This window comes from Pristis pectinata, chromosome 22 (assembly GCF_009764475.1).
Source record: "Pristis pectinata isolate sPriPec2 chromosome 22, sPriPec2.1.pri, whole genome shotgun sequence".
Lineage (NCBI taxonomy): Eukaryota > Metazoa > Chordata > Chondrichthyes > Rhinopristiformes > Pristidae > Pristis > Pristis pectinata.
Window position 1 is genome coordinate 7,922,886 of NC_067426.1, and position 12,146 is coordinate 7,935,031.

The 12,146-nt window shown below is 47.0% G+C and overlaps 1 protein-coding gene across 1 annotated transcript in view; it reads left to right on the forward strand.

Annotated features, from left to right (window-relative positions):
- The first annotated feature begins 1,272 nt into the window (after nt 1–1,272).
- The window catches only part of luzp1 (leucine zipper protein 1), a 131,256-nt gene continuing 120,382 nt past the window's right edge, over nt 1,273–12,146 (forward strand). The window contains exon 1 of the mRNA XM_052036257.1: nt 1,273–1,459. The gene's annotated coding sequence lies outside the window, so the exon portion shown is untranslated. The remainder of the gene's footprint in view (nt 1,460–12,146) is intronic.

Sequence of the window (12,146 nt, forward strand, 5' to 3'; positions counted from 1 at the left end):
TCCTGGGCAGAGCAGTTGCCGTCCCAAGCCGTGATACATCCAGATAGGATGCTTTCTATGGTGCATCAGTAGAAGTTGGTGAGAGTCAAAGGGGACAAACCAAATTTCTTTAGCCTCCTGAGGAAGTAGAGGTGCACGGATAGGAAAGGTTTAGAGGGATATGGGCCAAACACAGGCAATTAGGCTAGCTCAATTAGGTCCGCATGAATAAGTTGGGCTGAAGGGCCTGTTTTCGGTGCTGTATCGCTTTAAGACTCCAATTGTCCATTTGAGGGTTCCGGTGCTCGAAGAGCTGAACTCTAATCAGTTTCCAGAGGGGAGGAGAAGGTTGGGATCAAGTGGCTACAGGAGTGGGACTTTAGTGCAGACATTTTGTTCTCCTAACGTTAACATTTCAACGCAGTCTGTTCAACGTGCCCACAATACAAGTGTGCTCATTTTTCATCTTAAGTCAGCAGAGTCTGGTTCAAAGTGGTCTGTGTTGAAATGACTTTATCCTGGCAGTGAGGCTCCTTCCTCGGGTGGGGGGTTGTTCTGGATTTACTGCCGCCGCGTGTGTGATTCCTGGAGGATTAGGCAAATTCCAACGGCCGCAAGTATCTCTTAAGACAACCCCCACCACCACCACACCTTCCTCTGCGAAATTCTGCTGATTCCCGAGAAACGGGCGGGTGACAAGGAGGTTCCTGATCGAAGAGCATTAATATCAACTGCAGTCAACCCGGGACCGGCCCAAGTCTAAATCATTACGACCAGCCGCCCTTAAGTTCAGTCGAGCAGAAGTATCCGCCTCAAGTATTTGCAGGAACATTAACTTAAAACAAAGTGAGACATTTCAACGCAGCGTGTAAAAAGTGACCGCAAAAATTACTGTGACTTCATGGAGGCAGGGAATAGTTGCAAACTCAGGAGTCCCTGTGGCTTTTATGTGGAGAGCAGGAATGAATGAGATTTTCTCTTTGCCACAGGGGGAGGGGTGGCGATGCAAACTGCAATCCATACTTAAAAGTGTTTGAGAAACAATGGCGTGAGAGCTCTTCAACTGGGAACTGGGTCTAATCTTCCCACTCACCCCCTCCCACCAGCCTCACTGCTTCCTGCAGTAATTCCTGAAACCTGAATGTTGTTTCAGCCTGATTCTTGCTCTGCCTGTTGAAAGACCTGCCCCAAAAGCCGGAGGCACAGAGCTCCGCCACTCACTGAAGCAATGCTAATGAAGGCTCCATACATGGGCATGGGGCTGACGTCACCACTTCAGGAGGCTGGTGCTTTGCACGCATTCACCTTTCATTGTTGCAAGCCACATTCTTTTCGTATGTTGGGGGAATGCGATGGGTGAAAGCCTCCCCCCCTTTACGAGCAGGGGGGAGGGGGAAATTGGACTCGGGCTACAAGCACGCTTACTCCAGGGAGTTTAACACTGCGGCGCCGGCTCCAAACTTGTTTGCAAACTGAAAAGGTAGGAGAAGTGGCTGTTCACTGGTGCTGCAAGTTGGTAACTGTGTGTGTGTGTGTGTTCCTCGCCAAAGGTAGGAGCAGGACAGGTGGGGGAGGAAAGGGGGAAAAGAGGAGTGGAATCCCAGCGAGTGGGAGGTGAGCAGCAGAGCGAGGATTAAAACAGGGGGGGGGGAGGAAAGAGAGAGCAAAAGGAGAACTGGGAGAGGGACTGATAACGGAGGGGGAGCGCCGGCCGTGACGCTGGGGAGAGGCAGCTGCCCCTCGGGTGTCTCGGCACTTGTTGGGGAGAGGTGTCTGCCGCTGGCGCGGCGAGCACGGGGTTAAAGGGCCGGCAGCCCTCTCCTGCTTCCTGGACAAGTGATTACACCAGGAAAAGTCTTCAGAACAAACTACTTCTGGTGCATTGTGGCGATGGAGAGGTCTTCCAACGACGGTGCAAGGAGTGAAATATTACAACAGATTCCACCACCCTTAATACTTTCTCTCCCCCCCCCCCCCCACCCTCCCTGTCTGCCCCGGGGGAGAGTTGGATCTGTGTGTTTGCAGCTCAGCTGAGAGCCGTTTGCTGGGCCCCGTTGCATCGTATCTTCCTGTGGCTGCCTCTGCAGAGAAACCGGCAGAACCACTCCGCGTTGGATGCGGGGTCTGGGGCGAGGGGGTGGATGGGGTCCGCAGTCTGGGTGCGAGCAGAGACGTGTGAGAGTGAGGAATATCTCATTCCTGCGGCTGTGTCGTGTGGGGGAGAAAACAAGTTCCATCAAATCGCATATTACTAATGTGTTGAAGGGGGAATGTCCGGTCCCCCTGAATCATTTAGTGTCATTTAATTATCTAAGTATCGTTTTACTCGTCTCGCCATCCACTTCATATTTAAAAAATGTGCAAAGGCCCAGGCACAGCCCCTGGCTCCATTTGTGTCCATTAACAACTCTGGTTCTAGATCAATCAGGAATGACAGCATATTGACAGTATAAATGTGTCCCATGGTTACGGAGTGTACAGGATCTCTTCAATAAGTGTTATCACAGTGGGGAGATTTGCATACCTTCTGTCATTACTTACAAGGGCACAGAGAGGGCTGTTTATTAAAAAGGGTGCAGTCTCTGCAGTGAATTTTCTCCTCTGTCTCTTGCCTGGCACAGTTTCCAGAGCAGAGTTGCTGGTGTGATGGTGCAGTGGCACAGTCACCAACAGGTAGTTGCAGCACTTTCTACACCCCTCACACGTCGGGAACAAAACTCCACTGTAGCCCTTTGAAACCAGCGACGTGGCTTGTTTCTGAAAGACTTGTCCCGCTGCACAATGTCATTGAGCTAACCATGGGTTGACACTGACAGACGCAGGGTAGTGTCCTGTATGTATGCAGTTAACCAACAGCTGATGAGAGTCTGGCAGTCTGATTCATCATGAATGAAATACTGGCTGCATGTACCGTCTTGTATTATTTACCTGTATATCCTGTTCATTATGACACAAGAATGAATTCACCCCACAGCCTGACCTCCGAACCAAACAACATTAACTACTAAATCCTGCTGCAAACAATGGCCCCCTTTATGGTGTGGCCTTGTTCCGATACGTTCAACAGCGGGCTCTAACCCTCCTTCTGCCTTTACCAGGATCCTTGTAGCCATTCTGTGTTTATCATTAGTGATGCTGAAATGCCAGCAGCTATTGAATTGTAGGCGGCATCGTGGTCAGGCCTGATGACACTTGTACCAGGTGTGCACAGACATGCCCCATCGTGTGACTGCTGCTGACAGGCAAGAGAAAGGGGAAAACTGATTTATTTCCTTTCCTCGTCCAACTCTGGAGCATTAACACTTTGTGCCATGGGCAAAGATCTCTGGACCTCTGTACTACTCAATCTTGAGCCATGCAAGTAAACTGATTTTGGTTTGTTAGTGTGACAGAGGTTACATGGGCCCTTGTGGGTCAAAACATTCCACAGCGCCTTCTACCACAGCTGTACAATTTACATACCTGAATCTCCCTAAAATAAACACATTAAAAGGACCAGAAACCAAAGCAAAATTTGTAAAGCTGATCACTGAACTATGTTGAATACACAAAGCACAAAATGCTGGAGGAACTCAGCAGGTCAGGCAGCATCCATTTGGTAGTGAGAACCAATTCATGGCGTTTAACAGGGTAGATGCAGGGAAGATATCTTCCTGCCTGGGATGTCTAGCACTAGGGTTCACTATCGAATATGCAGGGTGTGTAAGAAGCTGCAGAGAGTGGTGGACTCAGCTCAATACATCACAGGCACATCCTTCCCCACCTCGAAAGTAACTGCATGAGGTACTGCCTCAACAAGGCAACATCTGTCATCAAATATCCCCACCATCCGGGCCATGCCATCTTCTCGCAGCTACCATCGGGCAGGAGGTACAGAAGCCTGAAGTCCCACACCACCAGGTTCAAGAACAACTACTTCCCTTTAACCATTTGGTTCTTGAACCAACCCGCACAACCCTAATCACTACCTCAGTACAGCAACACTGAGACCTCTTTTGACCATTTTGCACTACAATGGACTTTGGTTTTTTTGTTTTAGTTGTGTTGTTTCTTGTATAATTTAATGATTTTCTTGTGAATATTGTGTCTCTAAAGGTATGTGCTTGAGATGTTCCTGCAAGTAAGTTTTTCATTGCACCTGTGCACACATGGACTTGTGCACATAAACTCCACTTTGACCCAGAATAAGGGGTCGGCCATTCAAGAGTGAGATGAAGGGAGATGTCTTCACCTGGAGGGCAGTGATTTCTCCACTCAAGAGGGCTGTGGGGACTCTGTCGCTGAGGTTCAAGGCACATTGATGGATTTTTTTAGGTATAGCGAGAAATTGGGTTGGAGCAGGAAAATGGCACCGAGGTAAATGATCAACAACGATGTTGAATAGTGAAGAAAGGGCAGGGACGTACTGCTTTTGTTCCTTCAGAGCTTTACTAACACTGCATTTGGTATTTACAGGAATTCTCAAGAGTATAAGAGATTTTTTTCTGGAGCAATTTGAATCCTCTTTAAAGTAGCTTAATTTGCAACAAAGCAAAATCATCTTGTTGAAAGGAAAATCATCAGCTGTTGAGAAGAGCACTTATTTTGCTTTTTTGTCGTAACCTTTATGTTGTTGTCTCCTCGCCAGCTGCAAATCTCCTAAAATTAAGTGTGCCCAGCATCAGTAATTTGAATTTGTACAGCCTCACTTTAACACTAAAATGGTCAAGGTATCCCGACGTGTGTTACCAATTTTAAAACTTGACACCAAATGAGTTATCAGGGTAACTGGCCAATAGCGTGGTCCAAGAAGTCAGTATTAAGGAGCATCATTAAAGCAGGACAGAGACCTGGGGACAGAATGCCAGAGTTTAGAGCTCCTGAAGGCACAGCTGATAATGAAGAAGTTATTTTAATTTGGTGGATGTACAAGGTGTCAGATTTGGAAGAGCAGAGATATTTAGAGGGCAGAAGAGGTTAACAGATAGGGAGGGATTTGAGGGTGTGTAAAATTGAGTTGTTGGACCAGGAGCCTGTGTGGATCAGCAAGCAGAAGGTGAGAGGTAAGCAGGGCTGTGGGCCGATGCGTTTGGTCTCTGCCAGTTGGCAGGCAGCAACCCTCGGCAGGATGGTTGAAATCAGGTTCATTGGGTTGTCCCACTCACAGCAACTTTCCCCACCGGTCTTCTCCCACTGGTGCCTCCTGAATGTACAAGCCTGTTTTGCAGTCAAGGTGCCTTCCTATGTAACTGTTCTCCATATATGAATGGAGTTGCACATTTCAGACAGGGTGGATAGCGATGTTGGCATCAGTCTGTCCCTGACACACGCTCAGCTAAATGATGGGTCAGGCTTGGAGATACTGGCCAGTTGTTTCATCTCATCCATTGTCTAGGCTGTGATTATCTGCCAAGCAGAAGCCAAATCTCAAAGGCTGGGAATGGATATTAGACATGAGATCCTGAGTTTTCTGCATCTCTGTGGCCAGTGATTCACTGCAATATGAAGTGTTCAAGAGCTTGGACAGCCATACAGCCCATTAGAGCACTGTAATGTGGTTGATTGGTGCATTGGTTCTATCTCTGGCTTGGATGATGGTACTTTCAAGTGTGAATCAAAGGTTGTGGGTTCAAATCGCAGTTGAGAGAATTGAGCAGGGGTAATTGCTAATTGGAATTGTTAGGCCAAAAACCTGTTGTGGTATTGAAACTTCCTATTCATGGAAGAAAAAGCCAAGGTGTTTTTTTTAAATTCATGTATGGGATGTGGACATGTTACTGTCTTTGAGGAGGTGAAGATGAGCCAGTTTCTTGAACCACTGCAGTCCTGGTCAAGGTACTCCTGCACTGCCGTAGAGCAGGGAGTTCCAGAACCTGGACACAGTGACGATGAAGGAATACTGATACCTCTTCAAGGCAAGGTTATTTTGTGACTTGGAGGGGACCCTCAAGGTGATGGTGTTCACAGTGCCCGCTGCCCTGGTCCTTGGTGGTGGCGATCACAGGTTTGGGAGATGCTGTCGGAGTAACTTGGGCGAGCAATTGCATTCAGTTTTGTGGATGGCACAGACTACAGCTCCAGTGTGCTGGTAGTGGAGGGACTGAACGTTCAGGCAGTGGGGTACCACTTAAGGCTGCTTTTGGATGGTGTCAAGATCCTTGAGTGTTGTTTGAAGCTCCAAGGAAGTGGAGAGTATTCTGACACCCTCCTGACTTTTGCCTTGTAAACAATGGGAAGGCATTGGGGTGTCAGGTAAATTGGTTTATTATTGTCACATGTACCAAGATACAGTGGAAAAACTTTGTTTTGCATGCCATATGTGCAGATTTCATTACAACAGTGCATTGAGGTGGTACAAGGTAAAACAATAACAGAATGCAGAATATTGTGTTACAGTAACAGAGGAAGTGCAGTGAGAGTAATGAGGTCAAGAGTCCATCTTTTTGTACAAGAGGCCCGTTCAATAGTCTTATAACAGCCAGATAGAAGCTGTCCTTGAACTTGGTGGTACATACTTTTGTATCTTCTGCCCAATGGGAGGGGACAGAAGAGAGAATGTTCTGGGTGGATTAGGACTTTGATTATGCTGGCTGCTTTACCAAAGCAACAAGAAGAATAAACAGAGTCCACGGAGGGGAGGCTGGTTTCTGAGATGTGCTGAGCTGTGTCCACAACTGCAGGATACACACCTGCTCTCATGGGAACAGCATTTATGTGACTGGTCCCATTAAGTATCTGGTCAATGGTGAGGCTCAGGACATTGATGGCATGGGACTTGGTGATGGCTGACCTTGAGAAGAGTGGTGAAGTACTTGTTTCTGAGAGCAAACATTCCCTCTTCCACTTGGAGTGGAGGCCATGCCTTGCCAGAGCACCACCACTCGCAGGGCAGGACCTGGAAGCACCGAGGGTATTAAAGGTTTCGTACTTGAGAAGGGAAGGTAGGCCTTAAAGACCAACCGTGATTGGTTAATGGAACAGACCTGAGGTGTCTATTGTCTGCTGTTTGTCCCAATCACCCTGAGTGCTGGCAGTTGGTTCATATGCGTTGCCTAAATGGTGATTCTGTAGCCTGGAATGGAGACAGGAAACAAATCATTCACAGGGTCGCTTTGTGTCTTGCCTGCTTAAGTCAAACTATTTCATGGAATCTCAGTACTTTTCCTGAACTCTGCAGAGCACATTGCACAATTGTCTCTGGGACCATTGGTTTACAAAGACACAATAAATCAAATTATTTTTATTACATAAAATTCCAGGGATTTTACCAGTATTTTGGGAATTGAATTCTAGCACTGTATCTATTTTTCTGCACAGACGGGTTGGTGAGCTCTTTAAGTGGGGAGTCTCAACTTTCCTTCCACCCTGGTGAATACAACAGAGTGCTCTGGAGAGATGGGAAACTAAGTGAAATATAGCACCCCAGGCAAATGGCACTTCCTGGCGTGTTCATGCCTTCTGATAATACTTCGCCATTAAGCCTCCTGTACCTGACAATGTAGCTCATCAAAGCTCTGGGTCTCTGGCAGTCATGAGCTCTAATTTGCCAGTGCATTCAGGAGGGAGAAAAGAAACAGATGTCTTGTACCTTGCACATGGCTGTCTAAGATCTTGCTAAACTTCTCCACTTCTCTTCCATGTTTCCTGACAACATAGTAGGCTGTTCAGCCCATTGATTCTATGTTGGCTCACAGATCAATTCTATTCCCCCACCAATTTTCCCTGTAACCTGTTTTCTCTATATTCCCATCAATTCTACCACCCACGTACACACCAGAGGCAATTTACAGTGGCCAATTAATTTACTGACCCACAAGTCTTTGGGATCTGGGGGGAAACCGGAGCACCCAGAGGAAACCCTTGCGGTCGCAAGGGGAACTTGCAAACTCCACACAGGAATGAGAATTGAACCTAAGTCTCAGGACCTGTGAGGAAGTAGCTCTACTAGCTGTGATACTGTGCTCTTTCCTTTTTGACGGAGGTTTTAAGGAACATCTTAATTGGCTCTGTGTATACATTTGTTAATGCTCTGTAATCTCTATCAATGTAAAAGGTGCTGTATAAATGCATTTTTTATGGAATTGTGTGAATTGAGACTTTTACTAGAAAGTTAGTATAATTTATATGAAAATTGCAAAAGGGAAAAATAAAGTTGAGGGAAAAATTGCATTTTTTTTAATACACAATTAATCCTCAGTATTTGCAAAACAACTAGACCTTATCGGTCTTGTTTTCCTGGGTACTGAAGGTTCGTGCCATTGCCAGACCCAATGCACATTTGTAAATGTGCTTCAGAAAGATACGGCCGTCATGCCTTCCTCTTGCACTTCCTTTGTTTTGCAGTGAGTTTTCAGGGTGTGTAGAGAGAGAGACAAGAATGTTTTCACCGAGCTGCTCAACCCACAAGTGCGTTTATTACATTGTTAGTGATTGGTCTCACCTCCCTCCCAAGTGGCTGCTCAAGAAGGTCATGCCCTCTCTCTTTGTCACTCCAGTTCAGTGTTGAAGCCAGTTTGTGCACAGCAAGCTCCAATAGACAGTGATGCAATATGGCCAGATCATCTGGGCTGCAATGTGTTGTTGCTGGGTAACTCCATGATCTTCATGTAGTGCCACAGGGTCATTTTTACAGCCATCTGAGAAGGCAGATGGGGCTTTGTTTGACTTAATGGAAGACCTGATAGAAGTTTATAAGGTTATGAGAGGCATAGATAGAGTAGACAGCCGGTATCTTTTACCCAGGGTCAAAATGTTTAACACCACAGGGTATGCATTTAAGGTGAGAGGACGTTAGTTCAAAGGGGATGTGCGGGGCAAATTTTTTTTACACAGGGAGTCGTGGGTGCCTGGAATGCGCTGCCAGGGTGATGGCAGAGACAGGTACGATAGAGGCTTGTGAGAGGCTCTTAGATGGGCACATGAATGTGTAGAGAATGGAGGGATATGGACGTTTTGCAGGCAGAAAGGATTAGTTTAGTTAGGCATTTAATTAGTTCAGCACAACGTTATGGGCCGAAGGGCCTGGTCTATGTCTGAAAGACAGCACTGCTGACATAGCTGCAGTCCTGGGGGCTGCATTGGAACGTCAGCCAGATTCTGGGCACTCGAGTCTCTGCTGGTCTTGAACCCGGAGGTGTTTGGCATGGAGATAAAAGTTGTCACGGTAACTTTTAAAATGACGCTGTAATGTGTCTCAGTGGGCCCTTGCAGATGCTGTGCCATGGACGTCCCCTCCTCCCTCCCAGCAAAGACCGGCACAAGAGAGCTGCAGCAGCACCTTCAAAGGCTCCACAGCAGAGTTCGTGCCTTGTAATCTTGTCTTCTGTTTGTGCTTCTCTAATGCAGCACTGCAGAGGGAGAGAGAAGGCTGTTGAATTCAAGGTCTGGACTGTGCCTATCCTTCCCACTGCCTGACAAAAACGGCCGGGTGGGAGTTTAAATTGTGGTGCTGCCTAGTCTCCAGAAATCAGGGTAACATCTAGCAGGCAACATTGTAAGATGCACCTGCAGCGTAAGCTGCAGTTGTTTGAACACCGGTTATCTGCTCCCTCTGCCTCCAAATAGTTTATACACAAAGTATAGGCAGCACTGAGGTCAGCAGAGATGGTGGCTTCAGCAGAGTCATAGTCATGCAGCAGGGAAACAGACCCTTTGGCCCAACTGGTCCATGCCGACCAAGATACCCATCTAAGCTAGTTCTATTTGGCCCATAACCACCTAAACCTTTCCATGTACCTGTCCAACTGTTATTGTACCTGCCTCAACCACTTCCTCTGGCAGCTCGTTCCACATACAAACCACCCTCTGTGTAACAAAAATGTTGCCCGCGCACCCCCCCCCCCCACCCCAGTTCCTACTAAATCTCTCCCCTCTTCACCTTAAATCTATGCCCTCTAGTCCTTGATTCCCCTGGAAAAAATACTGTAATTCATGACAATGGGTTTCACCCTGTCTACACCCCTCATGATTTAATTAGAGGAAGATTTGGACTGCAAGAGCTTTAAGAAAATAACAGCTGGAGGAGGTTATTTTCTCTGTAGTCATCTTGAGCATGAGCAGAGATGCTCAGACCCTGAGGACTGACCTGCACTGTTGTGCTTCACACTGTAGGTCTTGGTCTCTCCAGCTCTGGCTCAGCACGGGTCATTCTGCCAGCCCCCCTGCTTGGCCCAGGTCACTCAGCACCCACCGCTCTGTCACTCTGACCTTCTGTGGCTCATGTTGATCCACATCAAAAGGAAGATGAGAAGCGTAGATCGAGTGGACAGTCAGAGACTTTTTCCCAGGGTGACAATGGCTAATACGAGGGGGCATAATTTTAAGGTGATTGGAGGAAGGTATAAGGGGGATCTCAGAGGTAAGTTTTCTTTTTACACAGAGAGTGGTGGGTGCGTGGAACGCACTGCCGGCAGAGGTTGTGGGGGCAGGTTGTGGGCGGCCCGGTAGCGTAGCAATTAGCGCGACGCTATTACAGCGCCAGCGATCGGGGTTCAATTCCCGTCGCTGTCTGTAAGGAGTTTGTACGTTCTCCCCATGTCTGCGTGGGTTTCCTCCAGGTGCTCTGGTTTCCTCCCACATTCTAAAGATGTACAGGTAAGTTAATTTGGGTTTAAAATGGGCGGCGCAGACTCGTTGGGCCGGAAGGGCCTGTTACCACACTGTAAATAAAATTTAATTAAAAAAATTAAATTTGAGATACATTAGGGACATTTAAGAGACTCTTAGACACATGAATGATAGAAAAATAGGGGGCTATGTGGGAGGGAAGGGTTAGATAGATCTTCAAGCAGGATAAAATGTCAGCACAACATTGTGGGCCGAAGGACCTGTACTGTGCTGTAATGTTCTATAAGTATTTAAGGAATTGCTGCACAGATCTTGCAGGCAGCAAGAGCTGTACAGTAACCCAGGTGGAGGTGGACAGAGCCCCACTGTTCACAAGGCTGCGTCATTTGATTTGACCAGACCTGGTGACGAGCATTTGCTTCCATTCTCACAGTGACCCACAGTTGTTGATGCGCACACATTAGTGTGCCGATCATCCAGCTTCAGGTCAGGAGATACCAAGTATAGTGCATCTTATCGACCTCTGAAACTGAGGCTCAACTTACTGTGCACAAAATATTTTGTATTCCACTTTTACCGTGGAGTTAATTGGCAGGAAGAACATTGACCCTGCAATTCTCTACCTCAGGAGTTGTGGGGGCTGGATTGTTAAGAAGTATTTAAAGTATTGGAAAGATTGGGGGATGAGAGCTCTGGGGAACTGGCACAGAGGAGACCTGGGATAGAGTAGCCATGATAATGAATGGATGGACAGGTTTGAGGGGCCAGATAGTCTCTCTGGGATAATAGATAGTCCCGATAGACTATCTGTCTGGGGAAAAGATAGTCAGTCTTTTCCCCAGGGTGGAAATGTCAAATACTAGAGGGCATAACATTAAGGTGGCCTCCTATTTTCTTGTGTCTTACTCTGCTGTGTTTTCAGGAGATGGCGGTGGGGGGATTGGGAAGAGGAGTGTGCTGGTGGGAATTGTCCACCCTTTGTAAAAGCTCGAGCTAAAGAGTGCCCAAATTTCCTGAGCATGACAAAATGGCACTAGCTCACCTTACTAAATCCAGTCACTGGAAGAACGGGAATAGAAGGGAGGAGTGTATTTTTTTGTTAAATGGTGAGAGATAGAACAGTGGTGGTGTTGGCTGGGGCCATGAATCACAATGTTGCAGAAAAAGCAAGCGATTAGAAAGGACAACGCTGTGTTGTACACACACATTTTTGCAAAAAAGGGCAGGAGTGGCATGTCTTTTTCCAATTATATAGAACCCTGGAGCGACTGCTCCTAAAGCATTATGCACAGGTCACGTCTCTTATCTAAGGAAGGATATTCTTACAATCAGAGTGTTGCATCAGATTGATTGATTCCTATGCTGGGAGATTTGTTGTATGAAGAGAAAATAGATAAACCGGACCTGTACTCTTGTGTTTCTAAGAATGAGCATTTTTACAGGAGTTGACTGGGTTGTTGTCAGATTATATTTTCGATGAACCCGAACTTTTTTGTGAAATACAGATTGATTGGTACCTGGAACACGTTGCCGGGGGAAGTAGTGGAAGCAGGTGCAAAAGCAATGTTTCAGAGGCATTGAGACAAGACACGAACAGGAAGGGGGAATGGAGGGAAATGGAC